Below are 7500 nucleotides of genomic sequence, written 5' to 3' on the forward strand. Positions count from 1 at the left end.
CTGCTCATACCAACTTTGAGGCTTTGGGGCCGGGTAGCACAGTCGGATTTGACCCGGCGGTTCTGCCGAATGCCTGGCCTTCGAGGGGGGCCTGCCCTCTGAGTTCAGGCCGAATTTGGTGATTTTCCTAAGTCGGGAAGTGGTCCAAACGGGGATGGGAGTGAACCTGACAGCTCATACCGACTTTGGGGCTTCCAAGCCGGGTAGCTCAACCGGATTTGATCCGGCGGTTCTAGCGACTGCCACGGCTTCGAGGGGGGACTGTTGTCTAAGTTCAGGCCGAATTTGGTGAATTTCCCGAGTCGGGAAGTGGTCCAAACGGGGATGGGAGTGAACCTGACAGCTCATACCGACATTGAGGCTTCGGGGCCGGGTAGCTCAGTCGGATTTGACCCGGCGATTCTGCCGACTTCCACGCCTTCGAGCGGGGACTCTCCTCTAAGTTCAGGCCGAATTTGGTGAATTTCCTAAGTCGGGAAGTGGTCCAAACGGGGATGGGAGTGAACCTAACTGCTCATACCAACTTTGAGGCTTTGGGGCCGGGTAGCACAGTCGGATTTGACCCGGCGGTTCTGCCGAATGCCTGGCCTTCGAGGGGGGCCTGCCCTCTGAGTTCAGGCCGAATTTGGTGATTTTCCTAAGTCGGGAAGTGGTCCAAACGGGGATGGGAGTGAACCTGACAGCTCATACCGACTTTGGGGCTTCCAAGCCGGGTAGCTCAACCGGATTTGATCCGGCGGTTCTAGCGACTGCCACGGCTTCGAGGGGGGACTGTTGTCTAAGTTCAGGCCGAATTTGGTGAATTTCCCGAGTCGGGAAGTGGTCCAAACGGGGATGGGAGTGAACCTGACAGCTCTTACCGACATTGAGGCTTCGGGGCCGGGTAGCTCAGTCGGATTTGACCCGGCGATTCTGCCGACTTCCACGCCTTCGAGCGGGGACTCTCCTCTAAGTTCAGGCCGAATTTGGTGAATTTCCTAAGTCGGGAAGTGGTCCAAACGGGGATGGGAGTGAACCTGACAGCTCTTACCGACTTTGGGGCTTCCAAGCCGGGTAGCTCAACCGGATTTGATCCGGCGGTTCTAGCGACTGCCACGGCTTCGAGGGGGGACTGTTGTCTAAGTTCAGGCCGAATTTGGTGAATTTCCCGAGTCGGGAAGTGGTCCAAACGGGGATGGGAGTGAACCTGACAGCTCTTACCGACATTGAGGCTTCGGGGCCGGGTAGCTCAGTCGGATTTGACCCGGCGATTCTGCCGACTTCCACGCCTTCGAGCGGGGACTCTCCTCTAAGTTCAGGCCGAATTTGGTGAATTTCCTAAGTCGGGAAGTGGTCCAAACGGGGATGGGAGTGAACCTAACTGCTCATACCAACTTTGAGGCTTTGGGGCCGGGTAGCACAGTCGGATTTGACCCGGCGGTTCTGCCGAATGCCTGGCCTTCGAGGGGGGCCTGCCCTCTGAGTTCAGGCCGAATTTGGTGATTTTCCTAAGTCGGGAAGTGGTCCAAACGGGGATGGGAGTGAACCTGACAGCTCATACCGACTTTGGGGCTTCCAAAGCCGGGTAGCTCAACCGGATTTGATCCGGCGGTTCTAGCGACTGCCACGGCCTTCGAGGGGGGACTGTTGTCTAAGTTCAGGCCGAATTTGGTGAATTTCCCGAGTCGGGAAGTGGTCCAAACGGGGAATGGGAGTGAACCTGACAGCTCTTACCGACATTGAGGCTTCGGGGCCGGGTAGCTCAGTCGGATTTGACCCGGCGATTCTGCCGACTTCCACGCCTTCGTGCGGGGACTCTCCTCTAAGTTCAGGCCGAATTTGGTGAATTTCCTAAGTCGGGAAGTGGTCCAAACGGGGATGGGAGTGAACCTGACAGCTCTTACCGACTTTGGGGCTTCCAAGCCGGGTAGCTCAACGGATTTGATCCGGCGGTTCTGCGACTGTCACGCCTTCGAGGGGGGACTGATGTATAAGTTCAGGCCGAATTTGGTGAATTTCCGAGTCGGGAAGTGGTCCAAACGGGGATGGGAGTGAACCTGACAGCTCTTACCGACTTTGGGGCCTCCAAGCCGGGTAGCTCAACCGGATTTGATCCGGCGGTTCTGCCGACTGTCACGCCTTCGAGGGGGGACTGTTGTATAAGTTCAGGCCGAATTTGGTGAATTTCCCGAGTCGGGAAGTGGTCCAAACGGAGGATGGGAGTGAACCTGACAGCTCTTACCGACTTTGAGGCTTCGGGGCCGGGTAGCTCTGCCGGATTTGATCCGGCGGTTCTTCCGACTGTCACGCCTTCGAGGGGGGACTGTCCTCTGAGTTCAGGCCGAATTTGGTGAATTTCCCCGAGTCGGGAAGTGGTCCAAACGGGGATGGGAGTGAACCTGACAGCTCATACCGACTTTGAGGCTTCCAAGCCGGGTAGCTCAGCCGGATTTGACCCGGCGATTCTGCCGACTTCCACGCCTTCGAGGGGGGACTGCCCTCTGAGTTCAGGCCGAATTTGGTGCATTTCCCGAGTCGGGAAGTGGTCTCTGTCACAACGGGGCAAGTGTCTGAAGAGGTAAAGTGAGTAACCAGCACAGCTTAGGGAAGGGTTCCAAAGTTCTCAACAATGTGAATTCGGTTACCAGGAAAGCTTAGGAAAGCTGCCTGACTGTCCCAAACGAATGAACTGCAAAACTTAGGGAACATGCCCGAAGATGCTTAAAAGTGTGAAATCAGTAAGCAGGAAAGCATAGGAAAGTGCCTGAAAGTGCTAAATGAGTAACATGAAAAACGTAGAAAAATGCCCGAAAATGTTTAAAAGTGTGAACTCAGTAACCAGCAAAACTTAGTAAAACGTTGGAAAAGCAGAAATGAGTAACCAGAAAAACTTAGAAAAATGTTTGAAAATGAGAAATGAGTAACCAGAAAAACTTAGAAAAATGTTTGAAAATGTGAAATGAGTAACCAAGAAAACTTAGAAAAATGCCCAAAAAGAAGAAATCAGTAACCAGAAAAACTTAGAAAAATGTTTGAAAATGAGAAATGAGTAACCAGAAAAACTTAGAAAAATGTTTGAAAATGAGAAATGAGTAACCAAGAAAACTTAGAAAAATGCCCAAAAAGAAGAAATCAGTAACCAGAAAAACTTAGAAAAATGTTTGAAAATGAGAAATGAGTAACCAAGAAAACTTAGAAAAATGTTTGAAAATGAGAAATGAGTAACCAAGAAAACTTAGAAAAATGCCCAAAAAGAAGAAATCAGTAACCAGAAAAACTTAGAAAAATGTTTGAAAATGAGAAATGAGTAACCAAGAAAACTTAGAAAAATGCCAAAAAAGAAGAAATCAGTAACCCGAAAAACTTAGAAAAATGTTTGAAAATGAGAAAAGAGTAACCAGAAAAACTTAGAAAAATGTTTGAAAATGAGAACTGAGTAACCAAGAAAACTTAGAAAAATGCCAAAAAGAAGAAATCAGTAACCAGAAAAACTTAGAAAAAAGTTTGAAAATGAGAAATGAGTAACCAAGAAAACTTAGAAAAATGCCCGAAAAGAAGAAATCAGTAACCAGAAAAACTTAGAAAAATTTTCGGCCAAGTGTGAAAAATATTCTAAGTGTCAGCGGAGGAAAATGCCGAAGCATCGGGAAAGATTCAAAAACTCATGCCGAACATGAGTTCCGAAGTGCCGGAGGAACTGGGCGAATTGAGCCCGGCGGTTGGCCAGATGTCGTTTTGAGTCTGCAGCCCGAAAACTTTAACTTTGTCTGCCGCGGAAGTCTGGACCGGGAAAAATCCAAACGGTTTTTGCCGGGTTCGAGTTCCAGAGCGAAGCAGTCGAATTTGAAATTCAGACCCATTCAGTGCCACTTGACATTGTGACACAGTGAGGTTGGCGGGGTACCCGGAGATTTCTGGGAACACGATTTTTAGAACAAAATGGCGGCGCGGGACCACTTTGAAAGGCATCCGAAAAACGGTTCCGCGGGCAGAGCACTTGAATGACAGGCCTGTGTGCATGCCCAAGAGCTCTCGGAAGTCTAATTTTTGACACTTTGTCAAATTTTCGACAGACTTACCCAACTCTTGCTGCCTGTTCTAAGAATCAGTCAGAGGCCTGTGCGGCGGTCTCTTGACACTTTGGAGGGCGGGCAAACCCCACGTTGACTCCGGCCGTCCCTCCAAAAGGCACTTGCTATTGGGGGGAAAGGATTGCAAGTAGCCTGGTTCCCGTGGGAGCGGCCAGGAAGGGTGCAGGCTGGCCCTTGCCTGAGCATTCCCAAAACCCTCTTCCGCTGAGAGCAGACCTCGCACGCCGCACTACCGGCTCTGGGAGTGGTTGGCCGCTATTGTACATAGTCCGGTCCTTCCTCTGCCACCCGGCAAGTGCGATGGCTCTGCCGCCCTGCGGTGCTCGTCACCCAGGTTTGGGGAACACGATACTTAGAACATGTTGGCGGCTCGGGACCTGCAGGCGAAAGGGGCCCCCGTGGTGCTGAGCACATCGACCTCGGGTCTCAGTGCAAGCCGGAGAGTTCGCGGAAGTCTTAAAAGATTTTGACATCTGCTCAATTCTTTGACAGGCTTGCCTGACTCTTTCCGTCCGTTCTAAGAATCAGTCGGAGGCCGGGGCGGGGACGGTCTCTTGACACACGGAGGGTTGGCTTCCCTCCTCAGGTGTTTGTGTCGAAAATGAAGGCGAGAGATGCAAGCGTCCTGGTTCCCCTGGGTGCTGCCAGCAAGGGTGCAGGCTGACCCTTGCCTGAGCACTCCCAAAAGCCTCTTAAGCTGAGAGCAGGCGCCGCACTACCGGCTCTGGGAGTCGTTGGCCGCTATTGTACATAGTCCGGTCCTTCCTCTGCCACCCGGCAAGTGCGATGGCTCTGCCTCCCTGCGGTGCTCGTCACCCAGGTTTGGGGAACACGATACTTAGAACATGTTGGCGGCTCGGGACCTGCAGGCGAAGGGGGCCCCGTGGTGCTGAGCACATCGACCTCGCGTCTCAGTGCAAGCCGGAGAGTTCGCGGAAGTCTTAACAGGCTTGCCTGACTCTTTCCGTCCGTTCTAAGAATCAGTCGGAGGCCGGGGCGGGGACGGTCTCTTGACACTCGGAGGGTTGGCTTCCCTCCTCAGGCGTTTGTGTCGAAAATGAAGGCGAGAGATGCAAGCGTCCTGGTTCCCCTGGGTGCTGCCAGCAAGGGTGCAGGCTGACCCTTGCCTGAGCACTCCCAAAAGCCTCTTAGGCTGAGAGCAGGCGCCGCACTACCGGCTCTGGGAGTCGTTGGCCGCTATTGTACATAGTCCGGTCCTTCCTCTGCCACCCGGCAAGTGCGATGGCTCTGCCTCCCTGCGGTGCCCGTCACCCAGGTTTGGAGAACACGATACTTAGAACATGTTGGCGGCTCGGGACCTGCAGGCGAAAGGGGCCCCGTGGTGCTGAGCACATCGACCTCGCGTCTCAGTGCAAGCCGGAGAGTTCGCGGAAGTCTTAACAGGCTTGCCTGACTCTTTCCGTCCGTTCTAAGAATCAGTCGGAGGCCGGGGCGGGGACGGTCTCTTGACACACGGAGGGTTGGCTTCCCTCCTCAGGCGTTTGTGTCGAAAATGAAGGCGAGAGATGCAAGCGTCCTGGTTCCCCTGGGTGCTGCCAGCAAGGGTGCAGGCTGACCCTTGCCTGAGCACTCCCAGAAGCCTCTTAGGCTGAGAGCAGACGCCGCACTACCGGCTCTGGGAGTCGTTGGCCGCTATTGTACATAGTCCGGTCCTTCCTCTGCCACCCGGCAAGTGCGATGGCTCTGCCTCCCTGCGGTGCCCGTCACCCAGGTTTGGAGAACACGATACTAAGAACATGTTGGCGGCTCGGGACCTGCAGGCGAAAGGGGCCCCGTGGTGCTTAGCACATCGACCTCGCGTCTCAGTGCAAGCCGGAGAGTTCGCGGAAGTCTAAAGCTTTTGACATTCGCTCAAAGCTTTGACAGGCTTGCCCGACTCTTTCCGTCCGTTCTAAGAATCAGTCAGAGGCTGGTGGGGAGGTCTCTTGACGCAAGGGGAGGGGTGGCGTCCCTCCTCAGGCGCTTGTGTCGAAAATGAAGGCGAGAGATGCAAGCGTCCTGGTTCCCCTGGGTGCTGCCAGCAAGGGTGCAGGCTGACCCTTGCCTGAGCACTCCCAGAAGCCTCTTAGGCTGAGAGCAGACGCCGCACAACCGGCTCTGGGAGTCGTTGGCCGCTATTGTACATAGTCCGGTCCTTCCTCTGCCACCCGGCAAGTGCGATGGCTCTGCCTCCCTGCGGTGCCCGTCACCCAGGATTGGAGAACACGATACTAAGAACATGTTGGCGGCTCGGGACCTGCAGGCGAAAGGGGCCCCGTGGTGCTTAGCACATCGACCTCGCGTCTCAGTGCAAGCCGGAGAGTTCGCGGAAGTCTAAAGCTTTTGACATTCGCTCAAAGCTTTGACAGGCTTGCCCGACTCTTTCCGTCCGTTCTAAGAATCAGTCAGAGGCCGGTGGGGAGGTCTCTTGACGCAAAGGGGAGGGGTGGCGTCCCTCCTCAGGCGCTTGTGTCGAAAAATGAAGGCGAGAGACGCGAGCGGCCTGGTTGCTTTGGGTGCTGCCAGGAAGGATGTGGTCTGACCCTTGCCTGAGCACATCCAAAAGCATGTGATGTTGAGAGCAGACCTCGAGCCCCGCACAACCGGCTCTGGGAGTCGTTGGCCGCTATTGTACATAGTCCGGTCCTTCCTCTGCCACCCGGCAAGTGCGATGGCTCTGTCGCCCTGTGGTGCCCGTCACCCAGGTTTGGGGAACACGATACTAAGAACATGTTGGCGGCTCGGGACCTGCAGGCGAAAGGGGCCCCGTGGTGCTGAGCACATCGACCTCGGGTCTCAGTGCAAGCCAGAGAGTTCGCGGAAGTCTAAAGCTTTTGACATACGCTCAAATCTTTGACAGGCTTGCCCGACTCTTTCCGTCCGTTCTAAGAATCAGTCAGAGGCCGGTGGGGAGGTCTCTTGACGCAAGGGGAGGGGTGGCGTCCCTCCTCAGGCGCTTGTGTCGAAAAATGAAGGCGAGAGACACGAGCGGCCTGGTTGCTTTGGGTGCTGCCAGGAAGGATGTGGTCTGACCCTTGCCTGAGCACTCACAGAAGCATGTGACGTTGAGAGCAGACCTCGAGCCCCGCACGACCGGCTCTGGAGTGGTTGGCCGCTATGGTACATAGTCCGGTCCTTCCTCTGCCACCCGGCAAGTGCGATGGCTCTGCCGCCCTGTGGTGCCCGTCACCCAGGTTTGGGGAACACGATACTAAGAACATGTTGGCGGCTCGGGACCTGCAGGCGAAAGGGGCCCCGGGGTGCTTAGCACATCGACCTCGTGTCTCAGTGCAAGCCGGAGGGTTCGCGGCAGTCTAAAGCTTTTGACATTCGCTCAAAGCTTTGACAGGCTTGCCCGACTCTTTCCGTCCGTTCTAAGAATCAGTCAGAGGCCAGTGCGGAGGTCTCTTGACACAAGGGGAGGGGTGGT

This window comes from Hemiscyllium ocellatum (assembly GCF_020745735.1).
Source record: "Hemiscyllium ocellatum isolate sHemOce1 chromosome 15 unlocalized genomic scaffold, sHemOce1.pat.X.cur. SUPER_15_unloc_14, whole genome shotgun sequence".
Lineage (NCBI taxonomy): Eukaryota > Metazoa > Chordata > Chondrichthyes > Orectolobiformes > Hemiscylliidae > Hemiscyllium > Hemiscyllium ocellatum.